The sequence below is a fragment of the Hemicordylus capensis genome, chromosome 2 (assembly GCF_027244095.1).
Source record: "Hemicordylus capensis ecotype Gifberg chromosome 2, rHemCap1.1.pri, whole genome shotgun sequence".
Lineage (NCBI taxonomy): Eukaryota > Metazoa > Chordata > Lepidosauria > Squamata > Cordylidae > Hemicordylus > Hemicordylus capensis.
Window position 1 is genome coordinate 35,091,264 of NC_069658.1, and position 15,092 is coordinate 35,106,355.

Sequence of the window (15,092 nt, forward strand, 5' to 3'; positions counted from 1 at the left end):
ATGGAGCACTTGCTCGGCTACGGGGAGGGGTAGTTTTGGCAGTTTGCTGCGCGGCTCCTGTGGTAGCACACAATCACCAAAAAGCGGGCTAGGCTTCCTTAGCCTGCTTTTTGGCGATTGTGAGAATCGCCTCAGTGTCTTTTTCAGATTGCTGCTCTTCAAAACGAGAGCTACTGTATGGGTTCCTGCAGGGCTCCATTATATCAGTAATGCTTTTTAACATCTATATGAAACTGCTGGGAGATATCATCAGGGGATTTGGTGCAGGATGGTATCAATATGCTGATGGCACCTCCATATTTCTCCATGTGAACTTCATCAGGAAATGGCCTAACTTCCCTAAATGTCTGCCTGGAGCTGGTAATGGGATGGATGACAGAGAATAAACTGAGACTGAATCCAAACAAGATGGAGATACTCATTGTGGGAGGTCAGAACTTAGGAAGCGACTTTGATCTGCCTGTTCTGGGTGGGGTTACACCTCCCCCCCCCCCCCGGAAAGAGTAGGTACGTAGTCTGAGAGTATTTCTGGACCCAAACATCTCCCTGGTCTCTCAGGCTGAAACAGTGGCCAGGAGGGCTTTCTATCAGCTTCAGCTGATACACCAGCTACATCCATTTCTGGAGAAGAATGCCCTTTAAACAGTGGTGCATATGCTGGTAACATCCAGACTTGACCACTGCAATGCGCTCTACATTGGGATGCCTTTGTATGTAGTCCAGAAACTGCAGTTGGTACAGAATGCAGCAGTCAAGTTGGTCTCTGGGGTTAACCGAAGAAAACATATTACACTAATTTTAAAATAACTACACTATCTGCCAATAGGTTTTCCAGGTGAAATACAAAGTGCTGGTTATTACCTATAAAGCCCTGAACAGCTTGGGTCCAAGGTATTTAAGAGAATGCCTTCTTCTTCATAAACCCCACCACTTATTAAGATCATCTGGGGAGGTCCGGTTGCAGTTGCCACCAGCTCGATTGGTGGTGATTTGCAACTGGGCCTTTTCTAGGGTTGCCCGGGACTTTGGACTGCACTTCCTAATGAAATTAGAACCTCCCCTTGTCTGGATGTTTTTAAGAAGGACCTGAAAACACACCCGTTAGAGATGTGCATGGAACTGGTTCCATGCACTCCTGGGAGGGTGGGGGGTCACTTTAAGGGGCAGCACCTTACCTGCCCCTTAAACTGACCCCACTCCCTCCAAACTGGTTTGAATGGCAGTTGCCGGAACAGGTTTGGCACTCCTAGAATGGAGTGCCGGACGGTTCCGTGCACATCCCTAATACCTGTTTAGTTAGGCTTTTAATTTATAGGTTTAAATTTTAAAGTTTTAGAATTTTAATCTGTATTTTAAACTGTTTTAATTGTGTTAATGTTTTAATTATTGTGTTTTTAGATTGTGAACCACCCAGGGACTTGCGCATGGGGTGGGGGGGAAATGTGTTAAATAAACAAACAAATAACCCCTTCTCCAGCAAACATTTCTTTGGTTTTCTTGGCTCTCCAACTGAATGGAGAGCCTACCAAAAGAGCAAAAAACCAGGGCACTTACAGGTGAACTTGGAAAATGTTTGTGAATCATGCTTCCCCTTCCTCATTATTTGGCTTAGCTCTAATTGGGATATCTGACTGCCCATGTTGCTCAGTGCCCACATGAACCTTCTGCTCACTTAAACGCTCTTCAGTAGTTCTGCTCTCCTGATTCCACCATCTGATGTATGGTAGGTGGTTAAGCAAGCTAAAGCCTTCCATAATACCTAGACTACAGAACCCTCTCTTGGACAGGGCCGGACTGGGGGCACTGAGAGGGCGGTGGAATATATGTGGGGAGAGTGCTGGGTTTTGAGCAGAATGGGTATTAAAGAGTGGGAGTATTCACTGCTGCCGAGTGCGGCGGGGCTCAGGAGCGCCCTGCAGGTTGGGTACACCAGGAATATGCCCTATTGTCCTGTGGGCCAGTCCAAGCCTGCTCTTGGAGGAAACTTGCCTGGCTTTCTCACTAGGAGGGTTTTGAACTAGTTGGTTTTATACCATTCAGCTCTGTTTTATTTTTGCTGGTGCTGTGACTCTGTTGCTTTATTATGCTTTCATATATTTCATTTTTATATTGGCGTCAATCTGCCTTGAAGGTCCTTTTGGGTGGAAAGATGAGATATAAATATTTTAAATAAATTTACTGGGGTGGATCGGGGTGGAGGGATAAGTTTTGGAATTGAGATCAACTAGTGAATTCAAAGGGATTTTGCTGGGTTTTAATGAGACTGTGATTTTGCCCAAAGTCAAATATGGAGTGGGAGTGCAAGAGTGGGAAAGCGGCACCCTTTCCCTGAGGAACTGGACCTAGTCTCAGTCATTCATGCCTTGGTCACTTCCAGGTTGTATTACTGCAAATGCTCTGCCCAGGTTTGCCTTTGAAGACAGTTCAGAAATTTCAGTTTGGTACAGAATGCCTACTGGATCTGGCAGAATGATGCAAATTACTTCATTTCAAGAAAAATAATCACCTCCATCATTACGAATCTACCACCTCTAACATTACGTAATTACAGCCTTTGAGATTATCTCTGTCTGAAACACAATGTAGTAGACAGGGAGCCATGTCCCACCATCAGTGAGACCTGGTTTTTGTGAGTGCACGGGGAGAGCAGGCTAAGCCCTCTCTACCCGCACATGAGCAGGGAGGGAGTCCTGGGCGGCCGGATCGGCCGCCCACACAATTCTCAGATAGAATGGTCTATCTGTATCTCTCTAGGTGGTGTGCACATTGTTAAAAAAAATACAGCAAAAATAAAAATGACACAATAAAAACAAAGCCGTTTAAGAAAAACTATTATTTTAACTAAAAGCCTGAGAAAACAAGTGCGCATTTTAGCAGGGGAGGGGGGTTAAGGTGATGGAGAAGCTCTTCTTTTGACAAGGGGTTCCAAAGCCCTGGGGCAGTCATAAAGAAGGCCTGGTCCCGAGTTGCCAGCAAATGAGCGGGTAGCAACTGTAAACACACTTCCTCAAATGGATCTCAGTGGTGAATATCTTCTACCTCATAATAGATCTAAATCTCTAAATAGTTGAGCAGGGGCATGGCTACCATGCTTTCACAGCTACTATTTAGCAGCAGAATAAATCTCTACCATGTACTACAATTATTGTTTTTGGAAGTAAGTTGCCATATTCTGGTCAGGTACCCCTTCTTCCTTTATCTATCTGAAACTCATGTGTTAAGTAACAAATCCAGCCCTTCTTCCCAACATAGTGTTGCAGCGTGAGAACAACCCTTCCTCCTCTGCAGTGCACAAGGCTACTGCACGGTGCTATAGCAGGCTATGCCTAAGTCAGTCCTTGGCAAATTTTATTTAGATCTACAAGCCAGCCCAAAAATTTAGTAGACAAGACAGTGTACACTTGACCAAAACTACCAGACTTAGTGACTGACATTATGGAGGGGAAGTGTAAATGAGTTCCTCTTTATCCCCTTTACAAGTAACAGAAACTGGGCTGCCTGGAACAAATAAAGATTTATTAAATAACTCTGTCTCTGAATATCCTAGTCTAGTTGTCACAGTTAAATTTCTAGGTGCCATGGCTCCCTGGCACCTGGGATTTGTCTAAGAAAATCAAAACACCATAGTGTGATGACTCCTACCAGAGGCAAAGGAGGAAGGGGAGGAGTTCACTGGGCTTGAATCCTTATCTTTAAGGGGTTCACAGTAGACTGCCTCATCCGCTTTATTCTGATGTTGAAAAGCCCACTCTCCATATAAGGTTCCTGGGGCGGCGGAGGAGTAGGGGTGGTAAAACCCTTCCCAGAAAGGCTGAGCAGTCCTAGGCCTCTAAAGGTGTGTGACTAAGGCAGACCAAAATTGTCTTTTTATAAAACAGAGTGTAAGAGAGAGCTTTCATTAACCTGGCAACACAGATTCCAAGCAATCAGTAAAGAATTCCCTGACGTGTTTAACTGACTTGGTCCTAACTTTACTTACACGCTGCGGCCTTCTCTAATTCCCAACAGCTCTCAGCATGCTGCTTCCTTAGGGCCCTCCTCAGACAAACAGATTAAAGCTTCTGTTGATGGCTGAGCCAGAAATCCCCATCCAGTCCTTGGTCCCTTTGATTTGAACTTCCCAGGCTTTCCCCCTTTTTAGGAAAAAACCCCTCACCGCAGTTGCTCTAAGTGAGGCCTAGTCCTCCCTCCAATCCTTACTATCACTACACATTGTATTCCTTTTAGTTTCCAGCAAATGTTGCCTGGGAAGATAGCAGGGGATGGGAGAAGAGAGCAATGCAAAATACACTAGTAGCTGTGCAAAAACATCACATACTGCCCTGACCTTTTTATGTGGCCCAAACCAGATGGATTCTAACACACTTATCTCATCCTTCCTCCAAGAGGTCACAGGGCAATATATAAGACACACCTGCAAGTTATCACAACAGTCCCTTGAGGTGGGTTAAGGTAGGAGATAGTGGATTAATTTTTATTACATATATATCTCACTCTTTGTTCAAGGAGTCTGAGAGATGGTGGCTGACATCCAGACTAACCCCCTGCCAATACACCAGAGGGGTGTGTGTGCGTGCTGCTCAGCTGCGCACACAGCTGCCACTGGGGTGAGTGGCATGGTGTTCTGGAGCCCAGGGAAACACAGCCTGGCCTCCAGAAATCCTACAGTGCAATGGGAGAAGAGCGTGGTGCATCTCTACACTCTAGGCACCCACCTCTAACCATAACTGGCAGCCCAAGCAAACACAGAACCAGATTCCAGGTAGGAGGGTGTGCTTGTGCCCTTCCACCTGGATAACAGCTCGGCAAAAAACCTCGGGCTCGATCCTGGTGCTCCTCACGAGCAGCCCTACCCAGGTAGGGCTGTGCAAGCCCAGCTAGAGCTGCTTGTGTGAACAGCCTCAATGTCTCCTGTCCCTCAGATACGTTGCATCAGCAGAGGGGTAGTCTGGATGTCAACCAATGACTGGCTCAAGGTCACCTAGTGGGCTTCATGGCTGAGGAAGAATTTGAACCCAGATCTCCCTGGTCCAAACCTAGTCCAAACTGCTCTAAGCACTACACCAGGCTGGTGTAACTTTGAGTGAACTTCAAGCTTGGGTAGGGATTTGAACCCAGGTCTTCCCTCTTCAAGTCCAACATTTCATCTACCACAGCACAACAGGTTAGTAAAAGCCTACACCTTTAGCTTTATATAACTACATTTTCCAATGTATTTCTAACAAACCACAGCCGTTGGGATGCTTCAGACCTCAGGGATCATTGCAAATAATAAACCCTTAAGCAATCAAATACAGTTTAAGGACTCAAATAAAATGTACACATTACTGATGATTTCTTGAGAGTCCAAGTCAGGCCTGGACAACTTGTGACCCATCAAGCCAAATTCAGGCCAGCAGCCTTGTATGATGGCTCAACAAAAGCTCAATAACCCCCCTGTCTTTTTATCATCTGCTTGGAACTGCAAAAATAGGTGCCTGCCAAAGACCTGGAGCATTCCCAGGCTTTACCATGGCTTTACTGCGAGTTTGAATTTGCCCCCCAAAAGTGGATTTTTTTAAACTTCAGAAATAAATCGGGCTACGCTCTAATGCACAATGAAAAAAATGAATTGGGTCTAGAGTGTTCCCTGATAGCTCACAGGGACTTCAGGGTAAATCTGGCCAATATGTGAACGCACACCCTCCATTCTGGAGGAGAAGCAAGCTAAAAGGTGGTCTCGGATTTGTTGTTGAGAACTCCCAGAATGATTGTTCTGGGTGACTTCAACATCTATGCTGAGGCTGCCTTGTCTGGGGTGGCTCAGTATTTCATGGCTGCCATGACAACCATGGAACTGTCCCAACATGTTGTTGGCCCAACACATAAACTGGAGCACACTCTGGATTTGTTGTTTTATTTTTCAACTGGACAGGAAGATGGTGATTTGAAAGTGGGGGGATATGTCAACTATGCCCTTGTCATGGTCAGATCACTTCCTTCTGAGATTTAGAGTCTTAGCGGCTACACCTTTCTGCAAGGGTGGGGGACATAAAAATGGTTCTCCCCCCGAGACTGATGGACTCCAATCTATTCCTGGGGGTTCTGGGGGATTTTCCAGCTGCTGTCGCAGGCATTCCTGTTGAAGCTCTAGTTGCTCTCTGGAATGGAGAGGTGACTCGCGCAGCCAACACGATTGCTCCCAAGTGCCCTCCCCTGCAAAGCAGAGCCCGTGCAGCACCTTGGTATACACCTGAGCTGAGGGTGAAGCAGCAAGCCGGGAGACAGCTGAAACGTAAGTGAAGGAAAACTTGGGGGTGAGTCTGAGCAAACACAGGTTAGGGCTCATTATCGAGCCTACTCTGTGGCAGTGATGGAACAGAAGAAACCCGTTTTTTCATCCACCATTGCATCCTCTCAAGGTCATCCAGCGGGGCTCTTCCAGGTGGTGCAGGGTCTTTTGAAATCTGGCCCTGGGCAGGATACATTAGAACCCTCAGTAGCACAATGTGATGCATTTGCACAGCACTTTGAGGGTAAAGTTACTCACATTCGTCATGGGTTGGATACTATGGTTGATGCAGAATCAATGAGAGAGGTGCCCAGAGTAAAACCTGGCCTAGTTTTGCCAGAGGAGTTTTGATTATTGGTCCCTGAGGATGTGGACAAGGTGTTTAGTCGGGATCGGCCAACCATGTGCATGCTTGACCCTTGCCCTTCATGGCTTATTAAACCTAGTAAGGAGGAAATTTTTAGCTGGGTCCAGTAGGTTCTAAATGCCTCATTGAGAGAGGGAGTGGACCCAGCTTCATTGAAGCAAGCTATTATTTGACCACTCCTAAATAAACTCAGTCTAGACCCAGAGGATGTAAACAACTATAGGCCTGTGGCCAATATTCCCTTCCCGGGCAAGGCGCTTGAGCGTGTCATGGCTGACGAGCTCCAGAAATTCTTGGAAGAAACTAGATCCATTTCAATCAGGCTTCAGGCCCAGCTTTAGAACAGAAACTGCTTTGGTTGCCCTTTGGGATGACCTATGCAGAGAGAGAGAGAGAGAGAGAGAGAGAGAGAGAGAGAGAGAGAGAGAGACAGGGGGAGTGCAACCATGTAAATTCTCTTGGATCTCTCAGCGGCTTTCAATACCATTGGCCATGGTATCTTTTTGGATAGGCTGGCTGAGTTGGGTGTGGGTGGCACTGCTTGGAAGTGGTTCTACTCCTATCTCAAGGCCCACCCATTCCCAAAAGGTGGTGCTGGGGGACTACTGATCAACCCCTTGATAAGTGTGTTAGAATCCATCTGGTTTGGGCCACATAAAAAGGTCAGGACAGTATGTGCTATTTTTGCACAGCTACTAGTGTATTTTGCATTGCTCTCTTCTCCCATCCCTTGCTATCTTCCCAGGCAACTGGTAACATGGTAGAGATTTATTCTGCTGCTAAATAGTAGCTGTGAAAGCATGGTAGCCATGCCCCTGCTCAACTATTTAGAGATTTAGATCTATTATGAGGTAGAAGATATTCATCACTGAGATCCATTTGAGCAAGTTTGTTTACAGTTGCCACCCACACATTTGCTGTCAACTCGGGACCAGGCCTTCTTTATGACTGCCCCAGGGCTTTGGAACCCCTTGTCAAAAGAAGAGCTTCTCCATCACCTTAACCCCCCTCCCCTGCTAAAATGCGCACTTGTTTTCTCAGGCTTTTAGTTAAAATAATAGTTTTTCTTAAACGGCTTTGTTTTTATTGTGTCATTTTTATTTTTGCTGTATTTTTTTTAACAATGTGCACACCACCTAGAGAGATACAGATACTAAGCAGCTTACAAATATGATCAATACCGTAAATTGTGCAGGATATTCCTTTGTGTAGACTATGTAGTTTATAAAATAATTGGGTTTGGAGAAAGGTTGAAAGCTCATTTAACTTTGTGGTTAACGGAACAAGAGTCTTGGGAGATTGAATACTTGATGTCCTAAATGCTTTGTATTAAGATTTTTGGTGAAGAATACACTTTTGCCAAAATATTCACCTGTATTTGTGCTAATCTGAATGTTTGGCAGTGTTGTTTGGTGCGTTAGTTACAATGTTAGTTACAACGTTAGTTAGTTACAACGTTAGTTACAACGTACCACTTTTTGAACTTTACTGTGGTGTTAATAGTAACTGCAAATGGCAATTTTCATCATGCTCTTAAAATAAATTCTCTCAAGAAATAAGGGGAAAGAACTAGACGTTGTGGTTTGCTTTGGTGCTCATCACAAAATTGTGCTCCCTGCCATGACTTGCTATTCTTGTGGGACATTTCAGGAGGGTAGTTCTACTTTGTTTCAGGCTCTGCTGTTTTTTTCTTTTTAAAGTTTGTGGCAGGAGGGGTGAGCAATTCCCATAGTGGTTTATTCCTTATTTGTCAGATTTCAGATCTTCCTGGTTTAAACCATAACCAAATAAAAGAAAAGAAAATATCAGAAATTAAATATTGATACTTGTACTAAATGAAAAATAACCCTGGAATATCATGAGCATACTATGATCTATCTATCAGTCACCTTGAGAAATGGCAGCTAGGTGAGTTCTGCTGCATCCTTAAGATAACACCCTGCAGTAAAAGGAAAGTTGAGAGGGTTAAAGGAAATAGAATGAAATAGAACTAGAACTAAATAAATTGTGTCTGGGGATGATGGGAGTTGTAGTTCAACAGCTAGAAGGACAAGGTTGCCTGCCCCTGAACAAGAAGATCCCAAGTGATTGGTGTGTCTGCTGTCATTGACATTTGCAATGGACATTATAACCACAGTCATGTCTATCAGTATTCAAGCAAGTGAGAAGTGTGTTTAAATACCAGATGAAGTGTGGGCTGCAAGTGTTTTCATGCCTACTGAAAATGGGATATGGTAAAAGTCTGTTCTATGTTCACATTTAGAGTGCTTATTTTTCAAGTTAATGGTGAAGTGTTCCTTCAAGTTGGTGTGACCCCTAGCGACCATAGAGCCCTGTGGTTGTCTTTGGTAGAATACAGGAGTGGTTTACATTGCCTCCTCCCACACAGTATGAGATGATGTCTTTTCAGCATCTTCCTTTATTGCTGCTGCCCAATATAGGTGTTTCCCATAGTCTGGGGAACATACCAGCAGGGCTTCGAACTGGCAACCTCTGGCTTGCTAATCAAGTCATTTCCCTGCTGCGCCATTAGGCGGTAGACATTTTTCAAGTTACTGATTGAATTTTTGATTAAATTGAGAAGTAAAACATTTTTAGTTTACATATATTGTGGTATAACTGGGAGCATTTTCAAAGGCTAATGGATAATGCTCTCCTTCCATTTATCTTGATAGCCTATTCTTACACCTACCAGCTCCTTAATGGAGTTAGTAAATGTAATGATTTGAAGTCATACTTAACACTATAAGATTGTTTAGACTAATTAAACCTCTGAACCCCACCCGTGTTGAAGCTTGTCATCAGTGAGCTGCAGTCTGCATAGAAATCTTTCTAACAACTTCAATTAACAGAACTCTTTTTCCATTTATCTATCTATCTATCATATTTTTATACCACCTGATATCTCTCTAGGCAGTGTACAAAATATGCTTTTAATGGAGGGTGAGGCCTCCACAGTAGCAACCGATGACTACTGTGAATATTTATATACTGCTTTTCAACAAAAATTGCCAAAGCGGTTTACATAGGAAAATAAAAATAAATAGATAAATAAAATGGCTCCCTGTCCCCCAAAGGGCTCACACAATCTAAAAAAGAAACATAAGCTAGACGCCAGCAACAGCCACGGGAGGGATTCTGTGCTGGGGATGGATAGATCCAGTTGCTCCCCCCCCCCGGGCATTTTTCACACAGGGCTTTTAGCTTGCATCTCCTCTGGAATGAAGGGTATGTGTTCACATATCGGCCAGATTTACCCCAAAGTGCCTGCAAACTATCAGGGGTTTTCACACACAATTTGGGGATTTCATTGCACATTAGATTTTGACATTGCAAGTGTTTTAAGTCCCTTATAGTCCCAGTCTGGGTAGTTCTTGCATTTTGGTTATGTCCATTATTAGGGCTTTTAAAAAGCATTATTATGTCAGAGTGTGGTACACTGAAGCTTGCAACAGATAATCTCATTCAGATTATTGCCTCCTGAATGAGTAAAGGTATTGTTCAGTTGGCCTGCCTGACTTGCAGGAAGACAAACAGACAAAAACAGGTAAAAAGAAAATGCAACATTAAAACTCATTTTAAAATTAGTTAAAAATCAGAAAAAAATTTAAAAACCAAATTTAAAAGGCCTGTGTTAAAAAAAAGTCTCTACCTGGCATCTAAAAGAACAAAGTGATGGAACCAGGTGAACCTCACTGGGGAGGTTGCAACAGATAATCTCATTCAGATTATTGCCTCCTGAATGAGTAAAGGTATTGTTCAGTTGGCCTGCCTGACTTGCAGGAAGGCCCTGAAGGAAATTTGAGGATATCGCATCTGGGTATAGGGTATTATGGAAACCTTAGAAAAGTTCTCTGGGTGCAAGTAAGTAGTAAGAAGGAATTGATACCAGAAGATGATGTTTCATGTTTATCAAAATATTGCAGAATTATGAATAAATTCCCAAAGTGTTCAGCATTGTTGTGTGTGTGTGTGTGTGTGTGTGTGTGTGTGTGTGTTTGTATCATGTTCATGAAAAAACATATCAGTTGCAATAGTTAACATACAGACACACACACACACACACACACACACACACAGAGTATTCCCCCACACTGCATTTCCCCCACTGGTGCTGTGGTTTAAAACGGTCCCGCAGGGTGGCAGTGTATCTCTTTGCTGCCCCGGGGTACGTTGGACTGGAAGTGCTCATGCGTGTTCGCACATTTTGATGTGCAAGCGTGATGTGCGCATGCACACAGAGTACTTCCAGTTACTTCTGGTCCAATGTTAACCAGGGCAGCAAGGAGGTATGCTTGCACCCCACCGGACCGTTTTAAACCACAGCACCACCGGGTGGCGTGGGGAGTAAGAGCACCCTCCCCGATCCTTAAAGAAACCCCCCCACCTTTGAACTGGCTGAACCGCCAGACTTTCGAACTGGTTTGGAGGTCCATGAAAGGGCCTCTGAACTGGTTCATGCACATCCCTACTGACTTCTACTTTCTCTATAGGTTTTTCTTTCACAAAGCAGCCTCTCTTGCTCCCCTTCTCAGGCAGCACATTTCTCCAGGAATTCAGGCATTTTGATGTTAAAATCCCTCATTCTGTTGATGTAAATTGTTGTGCATACTGCCATTTTTGCAGCTGGTTCAGCCTCCCCAAGCCACCACTGTGTGCTAGTAGCTCCCAAGGCTCTGGTTAGACAGGAGGTGGGGAGAGAAACTCTCAGAAGCTTTAAGTCTGCCCATCTCTCATTTTAGATTATCACCATTGTAATGAATCCAAACAATGTTGCATCAAGTAGCGTTGTAAACCTAGAGCCGGATCTCACGATCAGTGAGACCCGGTTTCTGCAGCAGAGCGGGGATGGCGGGCTAAGCCCACTCTCCCCGCTCACGATCAGAGTGGGAGCCCTGGGCGGCCGAATCGGCCTCCCACACGATTGCCGGCTCGGTGATGGAGCCGGCGGGGGCTGGGGAGCTCGGGGGCCGCACAGCCCCCAGAAGCTCCAGCATGCCCTGTGCGAGCGCGCAGGGCATGCTGACAAGACCCCTGGAGCCAGGAGGTGGCTTTTCGTCTCCCCTCTGGGGGTCTCCTCGTGAGGAGCGGCAGCTAATCACAATCGGGAATCCCGGGTTTGCGGAGCACTCGCTCCGCAAACCCAGGCTAAGGGGAGGGCTTTAAAAGTGGGCTAGCAGCTTGTAAGCCACCGGGCTCGCCTGCAAGCCCGGTGGTTTACACAATCAGCAAAAATCGGGCTAGGCTCTGCTAGCCTGATTTTTGCTGATCATGAGAATAGCCCTAGGGTCTTTTTTGTGGTGATGCCAAAATGACTGCCCCACAGAAATGTTTACCTGCCTCATCAGTGCTCCCTTTTGGCAAGCAGCTAAGAGTTCATTTCTGTAGGTGTTTAAAAAAAATTGCTTCACCCCCCCCACACACAAACCCAAACCTTTTAACTGCATTGTTTTTAGCTTGCTTTTAAAAAATGGTGAAAGAGAGGTGCCAAACCAAACTATCTCAAATGCCTCTGGGATGAATAGCCCGATGCGTTTCGGCAAGGCCTCTATCAAGGGCTCTTGTTCCAGCGTCTCTCAGTACGCAGTCAGAAGAGGCTAAGGAAAAACATCTACTAATACCTTGTAGCAAACTTTATGCAACCATTAGAGTTTGCTACAAAGAATAGCAGTTATGTGTAAAATGCATTGGCCTATTAATAAAGTTCATTCCAGAGGCATTTGAGGTTTCTCCTCCTCTTTTAAAAATAAAACAAACAAACAAACAAACAAACAAACGTATTTTACTAGCTGCCTTTCTGTTGCTTTTATACGAACTGTAAATTCTGAGAATAAATAAAAGAATAAGTACATGAGGTATTCAAAATACTTTTTAAAAATCAAAATTCCTACACAGAGACAGGGCTGGGTTAAGCTAGTGCGGGGCCTGTAGCATATGTTATAAAGGGGCCCTAAATTTTAAAAATGCACATAAATATTAAAACATAAATTATTTACTTGCAAAGTAAAATAATTCAGTTTTTCATTTGCTATAATAGTCAGTTTTCTTATTTAAAGCCCACTCCTTGGCTTTTTCATGAGAACCAACCCACCCTAAAACAATTGACTTGAAGCAATGCCTATTTATTTCGCTCCAGCCTTTCCCAAATTGATGTTTTAGAGACAATAACCTTACTGACTCCTGGAATCCCCTCCATCCTATTGGTGTCAAGATGGTCATTTCCCCCTCACTAGATAGCATAAGAGTTCTCTCTTCGCCTCCTGGTTTTCTGCAAACTTCCATGAATCTCCTTGTTACCCCACATCCATGTTTGTCCTTTTAGAGACATTTTATAGAGAATTTGGACCAGGGAAGGAACAGCCTGAAAGGATACCTATTGCTAGCATCCCATGACAGTACAAAACTCCCTCCCCCCAGTCTGAGCCAGCCTGCAGAGGCCCGTCCTTTATATGCAGCTCCAGCGTGGTGAGCAGAGCTGCTAGAGTTCCTACGAGCTGCAGCAACTGTCCATACCAGACGGAGCTGGGAAACTCCAAGGGGGCCGGGAGAGGGAGGAGGGAAGTCACGCAGCACCTCCTTAGGAGCTGGGCTTGTTTGCTTGCTCCACGAGACTATGACCCCAAGGCAGCAAAAGTCAGGCTCTGAGCGCCAAATAGGGCACGGAATTTCCTTCCCGGAGGTGTTTGGCTGACAAAGCCATCAAGCTGCTAAAAAGAGAAGGGGAACATAGGAAACTGCCATATACTGAGTCAGACATCTAGCTCAGTATTGTCTTCACAGACTGGCAGCAGCTTCTCCAAGGTTGCAGGCAGGAATCTCTCTCAGCCCTATGTACAAACAATCACTTTGTATATAATTGTGCTTTGGCAACGTACTGTATGCTTTGGTAGTTGTTGGTTCAACTAAAAAAATCTTGTCCTTTTTTTTTTTTTTTTAAATCGTCCTATCTTGAAGAAGCCAGAGAGGGAACTTGGAACCTAGATGCTCTTCCCAGAGCAGCTTCATCCCCTGAGGGGAATATCTTGCAGTGCTCACACATCAAGTCTCCCATTCATATGCAACCAGGGCAGACCCTGCTTAGCTATGAGGACAAGTCATGCTTGCTACCACAAGACCAGCTCTCCTTTCCAAGGGGGTGAGATGCAAGCCAGGATTTCACTGCAGAGGGAGGCTGGGCAGCATGTGTGCAAAAAGTGCGGACAAGCGGCAACCTGCTCCGTGTTTGCTGCCAAGCAGAACTCCCCATCTCGCACCACTCAGCCATGCTCACATTACAGGGCAGACTGAAAAAGCAGTCCCGGTGCATCTAGCTAAACACCCAGTTCTCCCGGCTATGCTCCACACCACTGTCAGGCAGACAAACGCCCTGCTGCTCTTGGCCATTTGAGCCGCTGCCGCTCCCCCCCCTTTCTTAGTTCTTTCAAAGAGGGAAACGTTTGCATCTCTGTTGCAACGGCAACAGACTTTTGGCAGCAGCGAGGACGGAGAGAAGCAGCACCAACCAAGTAGAGAGCAGAAAGAAGAAGCGCGGGGCCCGTAGCAAATGCTACATTTTGCTACTACGTTAATCCCGGCTCTGCACAGAGAACGTGAACTCGCGAAGTTTCCATTTAGTTCGTGGCAGCCTGATCTTAAGAGGTTTATTCTGAAGTAAATAAATCCCATGCCTCACTCCCAGCTTCTCAAGTCAGTCGCCCCACAGCCTTACTTCGTTTTTCCAGCCTTTTGGATCAGACTGTCCCTAATTTATTGTCCCTAATTGGTCAGGTTTTTGATTGGACAGTAAACTGTCCCTAATGTGTCAGGTTTTTGGAAGCTGCCTTCTCCCCCGTGTCACCTCCCCCGCTTTTTACCTTCTCCTCTCCCCGCTCTCTCCTCACCCTCCCAGGCAGCAGCGAGCGAGCGGTTCCTCCTGAGGCGAACGCCAGAGGGCAGGCGGGGCAACCAGAAGCCAACCAAATGAAGCGACCCGCGCCAGCAGCGCCTGGCCCCATCGATGGGGGCGGCAGCTCTGCGCTCGGCTCCCCGGCCCTGCCTCTCGGCTCTGGATTAGCGAAACTGGCGACGTGGGACTGTCCCCCGGCCAGGCCTCTTCTTCGACACGCGCGCTCCCTCTCGCACACACCCCCTCCGCCCCGCTAGACAGCCAGCCACACAGACGGGGTGAAGCGGGGACTGCAGCAACAGCGGCGGCGGGTGCCTGGGCGGGCGGGCGGGCGGGCTGGCTGAGGGGGCACCGACGGCCGCCGCTGCTGAGGAGAAAGAAGACGGAGCCTCGCCCGGCCCAGAGAGAAAGCGGGGCGAGTGCCGAGGAGTAGGAATAAAGGCAGCCGGACGGAGTCCAAAGGGGAAGGAGGAGAGTCCGCCCGTTTGTCTGCTCCAGGGAGCGCGGCCGCCGCCTCCGGGGCCAGAGTGGGCGGGGAGGACGGGCCGGGCGGGCTGTGAGCTGCGTTC

General features: G+C 46.1%; 1 long non-coding RNA gene across 1 annotated transcript; it reads right to left on the reverse strand.

The window, feature by feature from the left end:
- Positions 1 to 7,754: 7,754 nt before the first annotated feature.
- Positions 7,755 to 14,871, reverse strand: LOC128346446 (uncharacterized). The gene is made up of 3 exons (XR_008316973.1): positions 14,492 to 14,871; positions 8,528 to 8,577; positions 7,755 to 8,405 (listed from the first exon to the last, which is right to left on the reverse strand). It is a non-coding gene; the product is annotated as an uncharacterized LOC128346446 (long non-coding RNA).
- Positions 14,872 to 15,092: the final 221 nt, after the last annotated feature.